Here is a 20,827-nt window from a genome sequence, read left to right on the forward strand (position 1 = left end):
AGCTCAACCTATGAATCAGACATAGCTGAGATGCTTGCTTTGGAATTCAATATAATGCTGTTCCAGTGTGCTTCAAAAACAATTTCCGTTAAGCGTCAGCAAAAATGCCATGGCCAGTGCCTTGGTGTCATGCATATGTGTTTTATTGTGCATGCACACACTGTACTCTTATATATGCATTCAGTGCACGAATACATACAAGCATATACTCTTGCTCCTCCGTGCAGCATATGTTTAATGCACACCCACTTGCTCAACTAATGAGGTGGACCCGGTCAGGGCAAGGAGGGGGTTGGATCTTGTCTTTGTTAGACCTTGCATCGACCGTCTCCCCCCCCCTTCCTCTGCACTCACCATCCCATGGGAGGCCTCTAGAAGTCGCTAATTGAATCAAGTACACATGGTGCCTCCTCCCACACCCTTCGAGAGCCATCCAGCCCGGCTTTGATGCTTTTGTTGGGTTCAGCACCACGGCCAGCTCCCAGAAACACTGCAACCGGTCGCCTGCCTTCACTAAAAAGAGGCATTCTGGTCATTATACGGAGAGATAACCGCATGTGTGTGCGTTTGTGGGAGTTATATCAGGAGATATGTGTGTGGGAGGATGGAGATGAAGTATAAAGCGAGGATCTGCATAACTACATGTCTTTGCCACCCACGTTCGGTGTTTTTAGAGATATCTGTGCGCCTGACCAACTAGACTGTGATAAATGGTTTTGCACTGCAGCCGTTTGTTTTTGACAGCGCAGTGCCGAAGGTCAATTGTGTGTGTTTGGGGAGAAGCGCTCAGGTGGAGGAGGGCGGATGCATTAGGAATGATCAAATCTTAAGTAAACGGAGACTGTGAGTGTGTGACTATGCATAGCTTAGCGTGCTCGGTCTCGCCTCGCTCATTAGCCCCGTGATTGTAGAATTGTGTTGCTGGCCATGGGTGGAGATGAGCACGCCAGACCTTTAAATCGTAGGGGGAGAGAGAGAGAGAATGAACGCTTGAATGCTTGTGATTAGATTTGCTGGGTTTAATGAAAAAGGATGCTGCAATGCAAACATCTGAACAGGAATTAGCAGAATGTGCATTTTCTGTAACAGCAATTTAGTTTTTTTTCTTGTTATTATTTCTTATTTTAAAATATTAATTTTCTTTAGGCCACAGTTGAGTTATGTTGTATTGTTTTTCTTTAGTAGTGCACAAAATATAAAAAAATAGTCTGTTTAGTGACAAATTGCAAAAACTCATTTTTGAGGACTAATTTTTGAATTAATATGAATTTAATTTATTGAAAACTAAACTTATTTAAAGAAATAATTAACAAACGAAAACAAAAAAGGCTAAACACAAGGTAAAGCAAAACAACAAAATGAAAGCAAAGCTATAGGAGCACAAAACACAGGGCAAAGCAAAACAGCAAAAAACAAAGCAAAGAGAAAACATAAGGAAAAACATAAGAACTAAATAAAAAACAAAGGAAATCATTTTATTTTAAGATTTAGTTATTCTGTTTGCTTTTTGTTTTTTAAATAGTTCTATTTAGCTTTCAATTCTATTTATTTCAGTTTTAGTTTGTGCAAATTTAGTACTCGTTTAGCACTTATTTTGGTGTAGTAAGCTGCCAAGTTGCCACATTTATTTTATTAAGTTAAGTTAAATAAAAAATAAAATAAGACAAAGCAAAACAACGACAAAAATAAATAAATAAAAAAGCAAAACAAATTAAGGCTAAACAAAACAACTAAATAAAAAACAAACAAAACACAAGGTAAGGCAAAGCTAAACAACAAAAAACAAAGCAAGCAAAACACAAGAAAAATAGAACAATGAAATGAAAAAAGTGAAACAATAACATTTTATTTTAGCGGAAATTAAATAAAAATAAAATAGGGCAAAGCAAAAAAAATAAAATAAAAAAATAAAAACAACTAAACAAAAAACAAAGCAAAACACAACAAGGTGAATCAAAACAATGTAAAAAAACAAAGCAAAACAGGGCAAAGCAAAACAACAATCAAAAAACAAAAGCAAAGCCAAACAAAATAAAAAAACAAAGAAAAACATTTTATTTTAAGTTTTAGTTATTCTGTTTGCTTTTTGTTTTTTAAGTATTTCTATTTAGCCTTCAATTCTATTTATTTCAGTTTTAGTTTGTGCAATTGTAGTACTCTAACTTCAGCTTAGTTAGCTGCCAAGCTGCCACATTTATTTTATTTTAGCCTTTTCTTATTTTAGCTTATTAAGTTAAATAAAAAATAAAATAAGACAAGGCAAAACAACAAAAAATTAAAAAAGCAAAACAAATCAATGCTAAACAAAACAACTTAATAAAAAAACAAAGCAATGCAAAACAATAAAACAAAGCAAAACAAAAAGGCCAAACGCCTCAATTAAAGACAAAGCAAACAAAACACAAGAAAAATAGAACAACCAAATGAAAAAAAGAATGTGCAACAAAAAATAAACAAAGCAAAACATTCTAATATTTCTATTTACCTTTAATTTCACTTTATTTCAGTTTTAGCAATTTTAGCAAAAACTTATTCTATTGTATTAAGTTGCCAAGGCAATCTATTTTATTTTATTTTAGCAAAAATGAAATAAAAATAAAATAAGGCAAAGCAAATCTAAACAAAACAAAAAGCAAGGCAAAACAACTAAACAAAAAAAACAAAGCAAAACACAACAAGGTGAATCAAAACAACAAAGTAAAAAACAAAGCAAAACATCAACAAAAAATACTAAAGCAAAGTAAAACAAAAATAAAAACAAAGCAAAGCAAACAAAGCAAAACATTTTAGTTTGTTTTAGTAATTGTTATTTGCTGTTTTTTTATTTCTATTTAGCTTTCTATTTAAATAGAATTTAGTTTGAGTAATTTTAGTTCTTTACTCTTAAACTTATTTTATTGTAGTTAATTGCCAAGGAAGCATTTATTGTTTTATTTTATAATATGTTTTATTTTATTTCATGTTATTTTGGCCAAAATTAAAGGGATAGTTGACCCAAAAATTTAATTTCTGTCATTAGTTCCTCACCCTCATGTCATTCCAAACCCGTAAAACCTTTGTTCATCTTCAGAGTATTTAAATCATGTTGGATGTAGGGTTGCCAAATCCGAAAGTTTTTGACAAGATAAAAGTGTCTTATTTTAGACTATTGAGAATGTTTAACCAAAGTATATTAGAGACTTTTCATTAAGTCATTAAAGAATCATATGAACTTGTGGAAAATGGGCATCGGATGACCCCTTTAATGACAGTTTCGACAATTAATAAATTTTCCGTTTTGGGTGAACTATCCCTTTAAATAAAAAAATAAAATTAGGCAAAGCAAAACAACAAAAAACAAAGCAAGGCAAAACAATACAACTGAACAAAAAAAAGCAATGCAAAACAACTAAATAAAAGGCAAAGCAAAGAAACTGAAACACAAGGCAAAGCAAAACAGTAAAATAAACAAAGCAAAGCACATCAAGGCAAGTCAAAACAACAAAGTAAAAAACAAAGCAATGCAGAACAAAACCAAACAAAAAGCAAAGCAAAACAAAACCATATAATAAAACACAAAACAAATGCAAAAAGCGAAACAGATACAGTAAAGAGAGGCAAAGTGGTAGCCTGGCAAGCCAGACCCACATAAATGTAGGGTCTGGGCACTCTCCATAGACAGGGCTCAACCGGAGGGGTGGGATAAACGGTTGTCTTTCAAACTCCTCTCCACGCAATAGGATAGCGCTACAACCAATCAGAGACTTAGTCGGTCAGGTGACGTAGTCAGAGCGACGAAGATTTTTAACAAAAATCAGTGCACTGTGCAGTCTGTCAGCTAAATAATAGACATAGATGGGCACTAAACCTTTAAAAGTAAACAAAAACATGCACAGACAAATCCAAATTACACCCTGCGGCTCGTGACGATACATTGATGTCCTAAGACACGAAACGATCGGTTTTTGCAAGAAAATGAACAGTATTTATATAATTTTCTTTTTACCTTTGATACAAACCCACGTCCATCTGTCATGAGCACGAGTTTAGCATATCTATGATTCGACTCGTCACATGTGAACGCGCTTTGATGTAGTATACGCAAACACCGAAAGGGGAAATATGTAAAAAAAAGTCCAGGATGAGTTTGCGCAAGCAAACGTAAGCTTTTTCAGCTTTAAATGGGTTTGAACAACCAGGACAAGCGCAAGTAATTACCATTTTGAATAGCCGCTATATCCACAATCTCTTGTGCTGTGTAAACAATGAGTGTCGTATACACGCCACAGATCGCTTCCGGTGTTTGCGTATTCTACACCACAGCGCGTTCAGATGTAACGAGCTCCTGCTCAGGACACATGGACGTGGCTGTGTATCAAAAGTAAAAAATTATATAAATACTGTTCAGTTTTCCACGCTTAATTCACGGAACCAGGAATTCATGTCTGACGGAACTTATGGTCGCAGGTCAGGCGTCATCATGTTAAGCCCGCCCACCGACTCGTGATTGGCCCGGTACATCTTGGATTTTTCGGAAATTTAAGTGAATTGAGAGTAACTAGACTGACCTTAGAAGCAAATGTAATTTGCTGCCGCTAGGGGCGCGTCTAGATTCTAGGCTAGCAAAGTGGGACACTTTCTGATCATTTGTCATTAGTGTTGCTTCAAAATAAAACAATGCCAAATAGCTTAACCCCTAACACAAATGCATTTTAAATGGCTAAAAGATGCACATTGCTATGTATAAAAAAATAAAATACAAAATCTTAAATGTTGCATTAGTTTGCCAGCTTCACCTAAAGTCACCCCACTTGTACTATTTCCAAACTGAATGAATTATTATATTATGAATTCACTCATCGGATGTGTAGCTCCACCTTCTCTGCCGTGGACCTGTGTCATATTAGATGAGCAGCCCAAATGTAATGTAATGTAATTGTGCGTAACATCTGGATTAGTCTTGCTGATGTGCATCCGCTGCTAATATCATTAGTTTGGAGTCTGGTGAGCCATTTCCAGCTCACGCCGACTCTCAAATAGTCTTCGGGAGACCGTCCATTGGCCTTTTTTTCGGCTGGACCAGGCAGCATCTCCTCTCCCAGGAAGTAATTCTTCCTCCAGCCCTCATGTGTCAATTAAAACACCATGACCCAAGCCTCTAAAAGGCTTTTATTTCAAGGTTATCCTGGGTCGACCTCTCTGAGTGCTTGTTTTCTTCTCTCTCTCTCGAACTCTTGCTCTTGCTCAGTCATGCAAGTAATAACATGGATTAGAATTCCTCTGACATGCATTTGTGTTGCATTGAAGGTACGTTTACAGCTCTTGATTGCTTAAAAGGTCATGAAACATTAGGAAAACATACAGGAACATGCCTTCGGAGATGTGCAAGTGGCACACAATAGAAGTAGTGTTATTGTAGTATTATTTACAGGTATGTACTGATATAGTATTTAGTAATATTTTGAATGGGCTTTTTTTTTTTTTCAATTTTCAAAATCCTGAAAAAAGTATCACAGGTTCCAAAGAAATATTTGGCAGCGTAACTGTTTCCAACATTGATAATTGTAATAATAAATCAGCATATTAAAATTATTTCTGAAGGATCATGTGACACAAATTCATCACAGGAAAAAAATATTTTAAAAATGGTTTCTATTTAAAATAGAAACCATTATTTTATATTGTAATAACATTTTGCAGTATTATTTTTTTTTCAATATTTTTGATCAAATAAATGTAGAGCAAAAGAGACTTCTTTAAAAAAACAAAAAAAAAAAAAAAAAACATTACAAGTCTTACTGATCCTAAACTTTTGAGCAGTAGTGTACCGGTATATGTAATTTCTTATTATTATTTATATATGTAGGTTAGTTAATTTATCTTAGTTATAGTTGACAAGGCAAAATGTCACAATTTAATTTAATTTAATTTTATTTTATTTTATTTTATTTAATTTTATTTTATTTTATTTTATTTTATTTTATTTTATTTTATTTTATTTTATTTTATTTTATTTTATTTTATTTTATTTTATTTTATTCCAGTTCATGAAAACCATTTTTAATAGTTTTAGTTAGTACTTTAGTTTGAGTGATTTTATTCAACTTCTGTTTATTTTAGTTATAGTTGCCAATGCAAAATGTCACATAATATTTTATTTTAAACATTTATTTTATTTTTTAAAAACATTATTTTTATTTTATTTTATTTTATTTCATTTAATGAAAACCATTTTTAATAGTATATATATATAATGTAATGTAATAATATATTGACATATAATATATATATATATATATATATATATATATATATATATATTTTATTACAACTAATAAAAACATTTTTAATAGTTTTAGTTATTAATTTAATTTGAGTGCTTTTATTTAACTTCTGTTTATTTTAGTTATAGTTGCCAAGGCAAAATGTCATATAATATTTATTTATTTATTTATTTTTATTTATTTATTTATTTATTTATTTCAATTGATAAAAAAACATTTTTAGTAGTTATAGTTATTATTTAGTTAGTGATTTCATTCAACTTCTATTTATTTTAGTTATAGTTGACAAGGAAAAATGTCATATAATATATATATATTTTTATTTTATTTAAATTTTATTTTATTTAAATTAATAAAAAACATTTTTAATAGTTATAGTTATTAATTTAATTTGAGTGCTTTTATTTAACTTCTGTTTATTTTAGTTATAGTTGCCAAGGCAAAATGTCATATAATATTTATTTATTTATTTATTTTTATTTATTTATTTATTTTTTATTTCAATTGATAAAAAAACATTTTTAGTAGTTATAGTTATTATTTAGTTAGTGATTTCATTCAACTTCTATTTATTTTAGTTATAGTTGACAAGGAAAAATGTCATATAATATATATATTTTTTTATTTTATTTAAATTTTATTTTATTTCAATTAATAAAAAACATTTTTAACAGTTATAGTTATTAATTTAGTTAAAGTGATTTCATTCAACTTCTGTTTATTTTAATTATAATAGTTTTTCAATAGTTTTAGTTAACCATAACAACACTGTTTGGAAGACTCTTAGCAGCTGTTGTTTTTTTATTTATTTTTATTTATTATTTATTTTTATTTTATTTTATATAGAAAAATTGTTAATTTGGGGGGGGGGGGGGGGGTATGTTTTTCTTTTATATTTTTTTGTTCACATTTTTTTAATCTGCTGGGTAGAAATAAACTAAAACCTGTTGAAATACAGAATTCCTGATACTTTAAAGAAGTCAAACTGGGTTTGTCTTGTAGCACATTTAACAGTTGTGCAAAGTGCTTTATCGATTGATAGTTTATACACTAAAAATGTCTTTAAAACAAGTTTTCACTCAGAATTTTTTTTGTTTTATGTTTTGTTTTAGTGCTTTTTTGTTGTGTTTTGTTTTAGTGCCTTTTTGTTTTGTGTTAGTGCCCTTTTGTTTTGTTTTGTTTTGTTTTAGTGCCTTTTTGTTTTGTGTTTTGTTTTAGTGCCTTTTCATTTAGTGTTTTGTTTTAGTGCCTTTTTGTTTTGTTTTGTTTTGTTTTGTTTTGTTTTGTTTTAGTGCCTTTTCATTTAGTGTTTTGTTTTAGTGCCGTTTTGTTTTGTTTTAGTGCCTTTTCATTTAGTGTTTTGTTTTAGTGCCTTTTTGTTTTGTGTTTTGTTTTAGTGCCTTTTCATTTAGTGTTTTGTTTTAGTGCCTGCCTTTTTGTTTTGTGTTTTGTTTTAGTGCCTTTTTGTTTTGTTTAGTTTTAGTGCCTTTTCATTTAATGTTTTGTTTTAGTGCCTTTTTGTTTTGTTTTGTTTTAGTGCCTTTTTGTTTTGTTTTGTTTTAGTGCCTTTTCATTTAATGTTTTGTTTTAGTGCCTTTTCATTTAGTGTTTTGTTTTAGTGCCTTTTTGTTTTGCTTTAGTGCCTTTTTGTTTTGTTTTAGTGCCTTTTCATTTAATGTTTTGTTTTAGTGCCTTTTTGTTTTGTTTTAGTGCCTTTTCATTTAGTGTTTTGCTTTAGTGCCTTTTTTGTTTTGTTTTGTTTTAGTGCCTTTTCATTTAATGTTTTGTTTTAGTGCCGTTTTGTTTTGTTTTAGTGCCTTTTCATTTAATGTTTTGTTTTAGTGCCGTTTTGTTTTGTTTTAGTGCCTTTTCATTTAGTGTTTTGCTTTAGTGCCTTTTTGTTTTGTTTTAGTGCCTTTTCATTTAGTGTTTTGTTTTAGTGCCTTTTCATTTAGTGTTTTGTTTTAGTGCCTTTTCATTTAGTGTTTTGTTTTAGTGCCTTTTTGTTGTTGTGTTTTAGTGCCTTTTCATTTAGTGTTTTGTTTTAGTGCCTTTTTGTTTTGTTTTGTTTTAGTGCCTTTTTGTTTTGTGCTTTTGTATTAGTGCCTTTCTGTTTTGTGCTTTTTTTGTTTTAGTGCCTTTTTGTTTTGTGCTTTTTTTGTTTTAGTGCCTTTTTGTTTTGTTTTCTTTTGTTTTGTTTTAGTGCCTTTTTGTTTAGTGTTTTGTTTTAGTGCCTTTTTGTTTTGTGCTTTTGTATTAGTGCCTTTCTGTTTTGTGCTTTTTTTGTTTTAGTGCCTTTTTGTTTTGTGCTTTTTTTGTTTTAGTGCCTTTTTGTTTTGTTTTGTTTTGTTTTGTTTTAGTGCCTTTTCGTTTAGTGTTTTGTTTTAGTGCCTTTTCGTTTTTGTTTTAGTGCCGTTTTGTTTTGTTTTAGTCCCTTTTCATTTAGTGTTTTGTTTTAGTGCCTTTTTGTTTTGTGTTTTGTTTTAGTGCCTTTCGTTTTGTTTTGTTTTAGTGCCTTTTCATTTAGTGTTTTGTTTTAGTGCCTTTTTGTTTTGTTTTGTTTTGTTTTGTTTTAGTGCCTTTTCATTTAGTGTTTTGTTTTAGTGCCTTTTTGTTTTGTGTTTTGTTTTAGTGTCTTTTCGTTTAGTGTTTTGTTTTAGTGCCTTTTTGTTTTGTGCTTTTGTATTAGTGCCTTTCTGTTTTGTGCTTTTTTATTTTAGTGCCTTTTTGTTTTGTGTTTTAATGTTTCTGTTTTAGTGCCTTTTCACTTTGTTTTATGCTTTTTTGTTTTGTTTTGTTTTGTTTTAGTGCCTTTTTATTTTGTTTTGTTTTAGTGCCTTTTTGTTTTGTGTTTTGTTTTAGTGCCTTTTCATTTAGTGTTTTGTTTTAGTGCCTTTTTGTTTTGTTTTGTTTTGTTTTGTTTTAGTGCCTTTTCATTTAGTGTTTTGTTTTAGTGCCGTTTTGTTTTGTTTTGTTTTAGTGCCTTTTCATTTAGTGTTTTGTTTTAGTGCCTTTTTGTTTTGTGTTTTGTTTTAGTGCCTTTTCATTTAGTGTTTTGTTTTAGTGCCTGCCTTTTTGTTTTGTGTTTTGTTTTAGTGCCTTTTTGTTTTGTGTTTTGTTTTAGTGCCTTTTTGTTTTGTTTAGTTTTAGTGCCTTTTCATTTAATGTTTTGTTTTAGTGCCTTTTTGTTTTGTTTTGGTGCCTTTTTGTTTTGTTTTGTTTTGTTTTAGTGCCTTTTCATTTAATGTTTTGTTTTAGTGCCTTTTCATTTAATGTTTTGTTTTAGTGCCTTTTCGTTTTGCTTTAGTGCCTTTTTGTTTTGTTTTAGTGTTGTTTCAGCTGTTGTTTTTTTATTTATTTTTATTTATTATTTATTTTTATTTTATTTTATATAGAAAAATTGTTAATTTGGGGGGGGGGGGGGGTATGTTTGTCTTTTATATTTTTTTGTTCACATTTTTTTAATCTGCTGGGTAGAAATAAACTAAAACCTGTTGAAATACAGAATTCCTGATACTTTAAAGAAGTCAAACTGGGTTTGTCTTGTAGCACATTTAACAGTTGTGCAAAGTGCTTTATCGATTGATAGTTTATACACTAAAAATGTCTTTAAAACAAGTTTTCACTCAGAATTTTTTTTTGTTTTATGTTTTGTTTTAGTGCTTTTTTGTTGTGTTTTGTTTTAGTGCCTTTTTGTTTTGTGTTAGTGCCCTTTTGTTTTGTTTTGTTTTGTTTTAGTGCCTTTTTGTTTTGTGTTTTGTTTTAGTGCCTTTTCATTTAGTGTTTTGTTTTAGTGCCTTTTTGTTTTGTTTTGTTTTGTTTTGTTTTGTTTTGTTTTGTTTTGTTTTAGTGCCTTTTCATTTAGTGTTTTGTTTTAGTGCCGTTTTGTTTTGTTTTAGTGCCTTTTCATTTAGTGTTTTGTTTTAGTGCCTTTTTGTTTTGTGTTTTGTTTTAGTGCCTTTTCATTTAGTGTTTTGTTTTAGTGCCTGCCTTTTTGTTTTGTGTTTTGTTTTAGTGCCTTTTTGTTTTGTTTTGGTGCCTTTTTGTTTTGTTTTGTTTTGTTTTAGTTTTAGTGCCTTTTCATTTAATGTTTTGTTTTAGTGCCTTTTTGTTTTGTTTTGTTTTAGTGCCTTTTTGTTTTGTTTTGTTTTAGTGCCTTTTCATTTAATGTTTTGTTTTAGTGCCTTTTCATTTAGTGTTTTGTTTTAGTGCCTTTTTGTTTTGCTTTAGTGCCTTTTTGTTTTGTTTTAGTGCCTTTTCATTTAATGTTTTGTTTTAGTGCCTTTTTGTTTTGTTTTAGTGCCTTTTCATTTAGTGTTTTGCTTTAGTGCCTTTTTTGTTTTGTTTTGTTTTAGTGCCTTTTCATTTAATGTTTTGTTTTAGTGCCGTTTTGTTTTGTTTTAGTGCCTTTTCATTTAATGTTTTGTTTTAGTGCCGTTTTGTTTTGTTTTAGTGCCTTTTCATTTAGTGTTTTGCTTTAGTGCCTTTTTGTTTTGTTTTAGTGCCTTTTCATTTAGTGTTTTGTTTTAGTGCCTTTTCATTTAGTGTTTTGTTTTAGTGCCTTTTCATTTAGTGTTTTGTTTTAGTGCCTTTTTGTTGTTGTGTTTTAGTGCCTTTTCATTTAGTGTTTTGTTTTAGTGCCTTTTTGTTTTGTTTTGTTTTAGTGCCTTTTTGTTTTGTGCTTTTGTATTAGTGCCTTTCTGTTTTGTGCTTTTTTTGTTTTAGTGCCTTTTTGTTTTGTGCTTTTTTTGTTTTAGTGCCTTTTTGTTTTGTTTTCTTTTGTTTTGTTTTAGTGCCTTTTTGTTTAGTGTTTTGTTTTAGTGCCTTTTTGTTTTGTGCTTTTGTATTAGTGCCTTTCTGTTTTGTGCCTTTTTGTTTTGTGCTTTTTTTGTTTTAGTGCCTTTTTGTTTTGTTTTGTTTTGTTTTGTTTTAGTGCCTTTTCGTTTAGTGTTTTGTTTTAGTGCCTTTTCGTTTTTGTTTTAGTGCCGTTTTGTTTTGTTTTAGTCCCTTTTCATTTAGTGTTTTGTTTTAGTGCCTTTTTGTTTTGTGTTTTGTTTTAGTGCCTTTCGTTTTGTTTTGTTTTAGTGCCTTTTCATTTAGTGTTTTGTTTTAGTGCCTTTTTGTTTTGTTTTGTTTTGTTTTGTTTTAGTGCCTTTTCATTTAGTGTTTTGTTTTAGTGCCTTTTTGTTTTGTGTTTTGTTTTAGTGTCTTTTCGTTTAGTGTTTTGTTTTAGTGCCTTTCTGTTTTGTGCTTTTTTATTTTAGTGCCTTTTTGTTTTGTGTTTTAATGTTTCTGTTTTAGTGCCTTTTCACTTTGTTTTATGCTTTTTTGTTTTGTTTTGTTTTGTTTTAGTGCCTTTTTATTTTGTTTTGTTTTAGTGCCTTTTTGTTTTGTGTTTTGTTTTAGTGCCTTTTCATTTAGTGTTTTGTTTTAGTGCCTTTTTGTTTTGTTTTGTTTTGTTTTGTTTTAGTGCCTTTTCATTTAGTGTTTTGTTTTAGTGCCGTTTTGTTTTGTTTTGTTTTAGTGCCTTTTCATTTAGTGTTTTGTTTTAGTGCCTTTTTGTTTTGTGTTTTGTTTTAGTGCCTTTTCATTTAGTGTTTTGTTTTAGTGCCTGCCTTTTTGTTTTGTGTTTTGTTTTAGTGCCTTTTTGTTTTGTGTTTTGTTTTAGTGCCTTTTTGTTTTGTTTAGTTTTAGTGCCTTTTCATTTAATGTTTTGTTATAGTGCCTTTTTGTTTTGTTTTGGTGCCTTTTTGTTTTGTTTTGTTTTGTTTTAGTGCCTTTTCATTTAATGTTTTGTTTTAGTGCCTTTTCATTTAATGTTTTGTTTTAGTGCCTTTTCGTTTTGCTTTAGTGCCTTTTTGTTTTGTTTTAGTGTTGTTTCAGCTGTTGTTTTTTTATTTATTTTTATTTATTATTTATTTTTATTTTATTTTATATAGAAAAATTGTTAATTTGGGGGGGGGGGGGGGTATGTTTGTCTTTTATATTTTTTTGTTCACATTTTTTTAATCTGCTGGGTAGAAATAAACTAAAACCTGTTGAAATACAGAATTCCTGATACTTTAAAGAAGTCAAACTGGGTTTGTCTTGTAGCACATTTAACAGTTGTGCAAAGTGCTTTATCGATTGATAGTTTATACACTAAAAATGTCTTTAAAACAAGTTTTCACTCAGAATTTTTTTTTGTTTTATGTTTTGTTTTAGTGCTTTTTTGTTGTGTTTTGTTTTAGTGCCTTTTTGTTTTGTGTTAGTGCCCTTTTGTTTTGTTTTGTTTTGTTTTAGTGCCTTTTTGTTTTGTGTTTTGTTTTAGTGCCTTTTCATTTAGTGTTTTGTTTTAGTGCCTTTTTGTTTTGTTTTGTTTTGTTTTGTTTTGTTTTGTTTTAGTGCCTTTTCATTTAGTGTTTTGTTTTAGTGCCGTTTTGTTTTGTTTTAGTGCCTTTTCATTTAGTGTTTTGTTTTAGTGCCTTTTTGTTTTGTGTTTTGTTTTAGTGCCTTTTCATTTAGTGTTTTGTTTTAGTGCCTGCCTTTTTGTTTTGTGTTTTGTTTTAGTGCCTTTTTGTTTTGTTTTGGTGCCTTTTTGTTTTGTTTTGTTTTGTTTTAGTTTTAGTGCCTTTTCATTTAATGTTTTGTTTTAGTGCCTTTTTGTTTTGTTTTGTTTTAGTGCCTTTTTGTTTTGTTTTGTTTTAGTGCCTTTTCATTTAATGTTTTGTTTTAGTGCCTTTTCATTTAGTGTTTTGTTTTAGTGCCTTTTTGTTTTGCTTTAGTGCCTTTTTGTTTTGTTTTAGTGCCTTTTCATTTAATGTTTTGTTTTAGTGCCTTTTTGTTTTGTTTTAGTGCCTTTTCATTTAGTGTTTTGCTTTAGTGCCTTTTTTGTTTTGTTTTGTTTTAGTGCCTTTTCATTTAATGTTTTGTTTTAGTGCCGTTTTGTTTTGTTTTAGTGCCTTTTCATTTAATGTTTTGTTTTAGTGCCGTTTTGTTTTGTTTTAGTGCCTTTTCATTTAGTGTTTTGCTTTAGTGCCTTTTTGTTTTGTTTTAGTGCCTTTTCATTTAGTGTTTTGTTTTAGTGCCTTTTCATTTAGTGTTTTGTTTTAGTGCCTTTTCATTTAGTGTTTTGTTTTAGTGCCTTTTTGTTGTTGTGTTTTAGTGCCTTTTCATTTAGTGTTTTGTTTTAGTGCCTTTTTGTTTTGTTTTGTTTTAGTGCCTTTTTGTTTTGTGCTTTTGTATTAGTGCCTTTCTGTTTTGTGCTTTTTTTGTTTTAGTGCCTTTTTGTTTTGTGCTTTTTTTGTTTTAGTGCCTTTTTGTTTTGTTTTCTTTTGTTTTGTTTTAGTGCCTTTTTGTTTAGTGTTTTGTTTTAGTGTTTTGTTTTAGTGCCTTTTTGTTTTGTGCTTTTGTATTAGTGCCTTTCTGTTTTGTGCTTTTTTTGTTTTAGTGCCTTTTTGTTTTGTGCTTTTTTTGTTTTAGTGCCTTTTTGTTTTGTTTTGTTTTGTTTTGTTTTGTTTTAGTGCCTTTTCGTTTAGTGTTTTGTTTTAGTGCCTTTCTGTTTTGTGCTTTTTTTGTTTTAGTGCCTTTTTGTTTTGTGCTTTTTTTGTTTTAGTGCCTTTTTGTTTTGTTTTGTTTTGTTTTGTTTTAGTGCCTTTTCGTTTAGTGTTTTGTTTTAGTGCCTTTTCGTTTTTGTTTTAGTGCCGTTTTGTTTTGTTTTAGTCCCTTTTCATTTAGTGTTTTGTTTTAGTGCCTTTTTGTTTTGTGTTTTGTTTTAGTGCCTTTCGTTTTGTTTTGTTTTAGTGCCTTTTCATTTAGTGTTTTGTTTTAGTGCCTTTTTGTTTTGTTTTGTTTTAGTGCCTTTTTGTTTTGTTTTGTTTTAGTGCCTTTTTGTTTTGTGCTTTTGTATTAGTGCCTTTCTGTTTTGTGCTTTTTTTTGTTTTAGTGCCTTTTTGTTTTGTGCTTTTTTTGTTTTAGTGCCTTTTTGTTTTGTTTTGTTTTGTTTTAGTGCCTTTTTGTTTAGTGTTTTGTTTTAGTGCCTTTTGGTTTTGTGCTTTTGTATTAGTGCCTTTCTGTTTTGTGCTTTTTTTGTTTTAGTGCCTTTTGGTTTTGTGCTTTTGTATTAGTGCCTTTCTGTTTTGTGCTTTTTTTGTTTTAGTGCCTTTTTGTTTTGTGCTTTTTTTGTTTTAGTGCCTTTTTGTTTTGTTTTGTTTTGTTTTAGTGCCTTTTCGTTTAGTGTTTTGTTTTAGTGCCTTTTCGTTTTTGTTTTAGTGCCGTTTTGTTTTGTTTTAGTGCCTTTTCATTTAGTGTTTTGTTTTAGTGCCTTTTTGTTTTGTGTTTTGTTTTAGTGCCTTTCGTTTTGTTTTGTTTTAGTGCCTTTTTGTTTTGTGCTTTTGTATTAGTGCCTTTCGTTTTGTTTTGTTTTAGTGCCTTTTTGTTTTGTGTTTTGTTTTAGTGTCTTTTCGTTTAGTGTTTTGTTTTAGTGCCTTTTTGTTTTGTGCTTTTGTATTAGTGCCTTTCGTTTTGTTTTGTTTTAGTGCCTTTTTGTTTTGTGTTTTGTTTTAGTGTCTTTTCGTTTAGTGTTTTGTTTTAGTGCCTTTTTGTTTTGTGTTTTGTTTTAGTGCCTTTTTGTTTTGTGTTTTGTTTTAGTGCCTTTCGTTTTGTTTTGTTTTAGTGCCTTTTTGTTTTGTGTTTTGTTTTAGTGCCTTTCGTTTTGTTTTGTTTTAGTGCCTTTTTGTTTTGTGTTTTGTTTTAGTGTCTTTTCGTTTAGTGTTTTGTTTTAGTGCCTTTTTGTTTTGTGCTTTTTTTATTTTAGTGCCTTTTTGTTTTGTGTTTTAATGTTTCTGTTTTAGTGCCTTTTCACTTTGTTTTATGCTTTTTTGTTTTGTTTTGTTTTAGTGCCTTTTTATTTTGTTTTGTTTTAGTGCCTTTTTGTTTTGTGTTTTGTTTTAGTGCCTTTTCATTTAGTGTTTTGTTTTAGTGCCTTTTTGTTTTGTTTTGTTTTGTTTTAGTGCCTTTTCATTTAGTGTTTTGTTTTAGTGCCGTTTTGTTTTGTTTTGTTTTAGTGCCTTTTCATTTAGTGTTTTGTTTTAGTGCCTTTTTGTTTTGTGTTTTGTTTTAGTGCCTTTTCATTTAGTGTTTTGTTTTAGTGCCTGCCTTTTTGTTTTGTGTTTTGTTTTAGTGCCTTTTTGTTTTGTGTTTTGTTTTAGTGCCTTTTTGTTTTGTTTAGTTTTAGTGCCTTTTCATTTAATGTTTTGTTTTAGTGCCTTTTTGTTTTGTTTTGTTTTAGTGCCTTTTTGTTTTGTTTTGTTTTCGTGCCTTTTCATTTAATGTTTTGTTTTAGTGCCTTTTCATTTAGTGTTTTGTTTTAGTGCCTTTTCGTTTTGCTTTAGTGCCTTTTTGTTTTGTTTTAGTGCCTTTTCATTTAGTGTTTTGTTTTAGTGCCTTTTTGTTTTGCTTTAGTGCCTTTTCATTTAATGTTTTGTTTTAGTGCCTTTTTGTTTTGTTTTAGTGCCTTTTCATTTAGTGTTTTGCTTTAGTGCCTTTTTTGTTTTGTTTTCTTTTAGTGCCTTTTCATTTAATGTTTTGTTTTAGTGCCGTTTTGTTTTGTTTTAGTGCCTTTTCATTTAATGTTTTGTTTTAGTGCCTTTTCATTTAATGTTTTGTTTTAGTGCCGTTTTGTTTTGTTTTAGTGCCTTTTCATTTAGTGTTTTGCTTTAGTGCCTTTTTGTTTTGTTTTAGTGCCTTTTCATTTAGGGTTTTGTTTTAGTGCCTTTTCATTTAGTGTTTTGTTTTAGTGCCTTTTTGTTGTTGTGTTTTAGTGCCTTTTCATTTAGTGTTTTGTTTTAGTGCCTTTTTGTTTTGTTTTGTTTTGTTTTAGTGCCTTTTTGTTTTGTGCTTTTGTATTAGTGCCTTTCTGTTTTGTGCTTTTTTTGTTTTAGTGCCTTTTTGTTTTGTGCTTTTTTTGTTTTAGTGCCTTTTTGTTTTGTTTTGTTTTGTTTTGTTTTAGTGCCTTTTTGTTTAGTGTTTTGTTTTAGTGCCTTTTTGTTTTGTGCTTTTGTATTAGTGCCTTTTCGTTTAGTGTTTTGTTTTAGTGCCTTTTTGTTTTAGTGCCGTTTTGTTTTGTTTTAGTGCCTTTTCATTTAGTGTTTTGTTTTAGTGCCTTTTTGTTTTGTGTTTTGTTTTAGTGCCTTTCGTTTTGTTTTGTTTTAGTGCCTTTTCATTTAGTGTTTTGTTTTAGTGCCTTTTTGTTTTGTGTTTTGTTTTAGTGTCTTTTCGTTTAGTGTTTTGTTTTAGTGCCTTTTTGTTTTGTGCTTTTGTATTAGTGCCTTTCTGTTTTGTGCTTTTTTTATTTTAGTGCCTTTTTGTTTTGTGTTTTAATGTTTCTGTTTTAGTGCCTTTTCACTTTGTTTTATGCTTTTTTGTTTTGTTTTGTTTTAGTGACTTTTTATTTTGTTTTGTTTTAGTGCCTTTTTGTTTTGTGTTTTGTTTTAGTGCCGTTTTGTTTTGTTTTAGTGCCTTTTCATTTAATGTTTTGTTTTAGTGCCGTTTTGTTTTGTTTTAGTGCCTTTTTATTTTGTTTTGTTTTAGTGCCTTTTTGTTTTGTTTTGTTTTAGTGCCGTTTTGTTTTGTTTTGTTTTAGTGCCTTTTTATTTTGTTTTGTTTTAGTGCCTTTTTGTTTTGTTTTGTTTTAGTGCCTTTTTATTTTGTTTTGTTTTAGTGCCGTTTTGTTTTGTTTTAGTGACTTTTTATTTTGTTTTGTTTTAGTGCCTTTTTGTTTTGTGTTTTGTTTTAGTGCCGTTTTGTTTTGTTTTAGTGCCTTTTCATTTAATGTTTTGTTTTAGTGCCGTTTTGTTTTGTTTTAGTGCCTTTTCATTTAGTGTTTTGCTTTAGTGCCTTTTTGTTTTGTTTTAGTGCCTTTTCATTTAGGGTTTTGTTTTAGTGCCTTTTCATTTATTGTTTTGTTTTAGTGCCTTTTTGTTGTTGTGTTTTAGTGCCTTTTCATTTAGTGTTTTGTTTTAGTGCCTTTTTGTTTTGTTTTGTTTTAGTGCCTTTTTGTTTTGTGCTTTTGTATTAGTGCCTTTCTGTTTTGTGCTTTTTTTTGTTTTAGTGCCTTTTTGTTTTGTGCTTTTTTTGGTTTAGTGCCTTTTTGTTTTGTTTTGTTTTGTTTTGTTTTGTTTTAGTGCCTTTTTGTTTAGTGTTTTGTTTTAGTGCCTTTTTGTTTTGTGCTTTTGTATTAGTGCCTTTCTGTTTTGTGCTTTTTTTGTTTTAGTGCCTTTTTGTTTTGTGCTTTTTTTGTTTTAGTGCCTTTTTGTTTTGTTTTGTTTTGTTTTGTTTTAGTGCCTTTTCGTTTAGTGTTTTGTTTTAGTGCCTTTTCGTTTTTGTTTTAGTGCCGTTTTGTTTTGTTTTAGTGCCTTTTCATTTAGTGTTTTGTTATAGTGCCTTTTTGTTTTGTGTTTTGTTTTAGTGCCTTTTGTTTTGTTTTAGTGCCTTTTCATTTAGTGTTTTGTTTTAGTGCCTTTTTGTTTTGTGTTTTGTTTTAGTGTCTTTTCGTTTAGTTTTTGTTTTAGTGCCTTTTTGTTTTGTGCTTTTGTATTAGTGCCTTTCTGTTTTGTTCTTTTTTTATTTTAGTGCCTTTTTGTTTTGTGTTTTAATGTTTCTGTTTTAGTGCCTTTTCACTTTGTTTTATGCTTTTTTGTTTTGTTTTGTTTTAGTGCCTTTTTATTTTGTTTTGTTTTAGTGCCTTTTTGTTTTGTGTTTTGTTTTAGTGCCTTTCGTTTTGTTTTGTTTTAGTGCCTTTTCATTTAGTGTTTTGTTTTAGTGCCTTTTTGTTTTGTGTTTTGTTTTAGTGCCTTTTTGTTTTGTGTTTTGTTTTAGTGCCTTTCGTTTTGTTTTGTTTTAGTGCCTTTTCATTTAGTGTTTTGTTTTAGTGCCTTTTTGTTTAGTGTTTTGTTTTAGTGCCTTTCTGTTTTGTGCTTTTTTTATTTTAGTGCCTTTTTGTTTTGTGTTTTAATGTTTCTGTTTTAGTGCCTTTTCACTTTGTTTTATGCTTTTTTGTTTTGTTTTGTTTTAGTGCCTTTTTATTTTGTTTTGTTTTAGTGCCTTTTTGTTTTGTGTTTTGTTTTAGTGCCTTTTTGTTTTGTGTTTTATTTTAGTGCCTTTTTGTTTTGTTTTGTTTTGTTTTAGTGCCTTTTTTGTTGTTTTTTAGCGCCTTTTGTTTCGTGTTTTGTTTTAGTGCCTTTTTGTTTTGTGTTGTGTTTTCACATTTAACAGTTGTGCAAAGTGCTTTATCAATTGATAGTTTTGTTTTGTTTTGTTTTGTTTTGTTTTAGTGCCTTTTCATTTAGTGTTTTGTTTTAGTGCCTTTTTGTTTTGTGTTTTGTTTTAGTGCCTTTCGTTTTGTTTTGTTTTAGTGCCTTTTCATTTAGTGTTTTGTTTTAGTGCCTTTTTGTTTTGTGTTTTGTTTTAGTGTCTTTTCGTTTAGTGTTTTGTTTTAGTGCCTTTTTGTTTTGTGCTTTTGTATTAGTGCCTTTCTGTTTTGTTCTTTTTTTATTTTAGTGCCTTTTTGTTTTGTGTTTTAATGTTTCTGTTTTAGTGCCTTTTCACTTTGTTTTATGCTTTTTTGTTTTGTTTTGTTTTAGTGCCTTTTTATTTTGTTTTGTTTTAGTGCCTTTTTGTTTTGTGTTTTGTTTTAGTGCCTTTCGTTTTGTTTTGTTTTAGTGCCTTTTCATTTAGTGTTTTGTTTTAGTGCCTTTTTGTTTTGTGTTTTGTTTTAGTGCCTTTTTGTTTTGTGTTTTGTTTTAGTGCCTTTCGTTTTGTTTTGTTTTAGTGCCTTTTCATTTAGTGTTTTGTTTTAGTGCCTTTTTGTTTAGTGTTTTGTTTTAGTGCCTTTCTGTTTTGTGCTTTTTTTATTTTAGTGCCTTTTTGTTTTGTGTTTTAATGTTTCTGTTTTAGTGCCTTTTCACTTTGTTTTATGCTTTTTTGTTTTGTTTTGTTTTAGTGCCTTTTTATTTTGTTTTGTTTTAGTGCCTTTTTGTTTTGTGTTTTGTTTTAGTGCCTTTTTGTTTTGTTTTATTTTAGTGCCTTTTTGTTTTGTTTTGTTTTGTTTTGTTTTGTTTTAGTGCCTTTTTTGTTGTTTTTTAGCGCCTTTTGTTTCGTGTTTTGTTTTAGTGCCTTTTTGTTTTGTGTTGTGTTTTCACATTTAACAGTTGTGCAAAGTGCTTTATCAATTGATAGTTTATACACTGAAAAAATGTCTTTAAAACAAATTTTCACTCAGAAATTGCTAGTAAATTCCACAGATAATTACAAAGAAACGTTAAGTAATACATTGAATTGAACATGCAATTTTGAAGTAGAAAAACTGCTTGTGTTGTTTTATAAAACATCAATAATCTTTCTTAACAGTGTATGAATTTATATTTTTGTATTCTTACAGCGCCCAGATTCCATCCTAAACAAGATTGACTGCGGTTTCCTGTCTTGTCTGGATCTCCAGCGTCTGAATGAAGGACTTTCATCCTGACAGATGATTAGACCCAGAGCTTCACCCAGAGGCAGAGCAGGAAAGAGCCTCTACTTCCTCTACCTCTCTTTTTACATGTTTCTCAAACACCTGTACATCTAAAATGTTAGGAACATCTCTTTTCCAAACCCTCAATCACATCTACAGGTATCTTTTCTTTTCGCTTAGCCATATCACGGTATGACAACTCTTAAAAAATTGATCAAATTCAGTTTCAGTATTGATTTCTTTTTGCACATGAGCTGTCAAAACCCGTCAGATTGAAGCTGATCAATATTCACACTGAGTACAAATTTCTAATTCATCAAGTCTGCTTATATAGTATTGATTTTTTTTTCTCTGGATGCCTTGAAAAGAATCTGATTACCCTTTACCAGCAGTCCAAAACAATGACGAACTATCATAAGAAAACGACTCGTTAACTTTAAGATTTTAAAGGAAAATATGGTAAATGAGAACGTTTACTGTAAATATAATGTGACTATTCCCGTAATTTCTGTAAAAACATTAATAAAGACAATCTAATAAGGTTTGTAATGAATAGCACTGTGAAAGACTACATTTGTAAGAAAAATATTCAAAGCTCTTGTTGCTTTTCAAGTTGAACTCTATCACAATAAATATACAGTAAGCACATAAAAGGATAAAGCACTTTATTAGATTCCTGCTTGTTTAAAAGGCCATATTTCCTCAGTGATCTCCTGACTACTTATAGTTGAAAACATTTTTTTTTTTTTTTTGTAGTGAACTTGATTTCAACTTCTGACCTGGTTTTTGAAGTTCTTTTACCTTTTGTAGCGAAGACATCTTGTTTAATATGTTCCTCACTTTGAAAACATGTAGTTCCCTTCCGGGAACTCGAGCCGCGTCAGGAACGCTATGGGGAACGCCATTGGCGGGCCGCACTCTGAACTGTGTATAACAACCAATGAAATGACGGGGGTGACGTCACAGGCGCGGTGACGTCACCGACCAGGAAGTATAAAGCACGTGCGTTTGAAGCCGGCGGCAGCTTTTGTCATTCAGCGAGAGCGCTCTGTGTCTGTGTCTGTCTTGCCAT

Source organism: Garra rufa, chromosome 25 (genome assembly GCF_049309525.1).
Source record: "Garra rufa chromosome 25, GarRuf1.0, whole genome shotgun sequence".
NCBI classification, from domain to species: domain Eukaryota; kingdom Metazoa; phylum Chordata; class Actinopteri; order Cypriniformes; family Cyprinidae; genus Garra; species Garra rufa.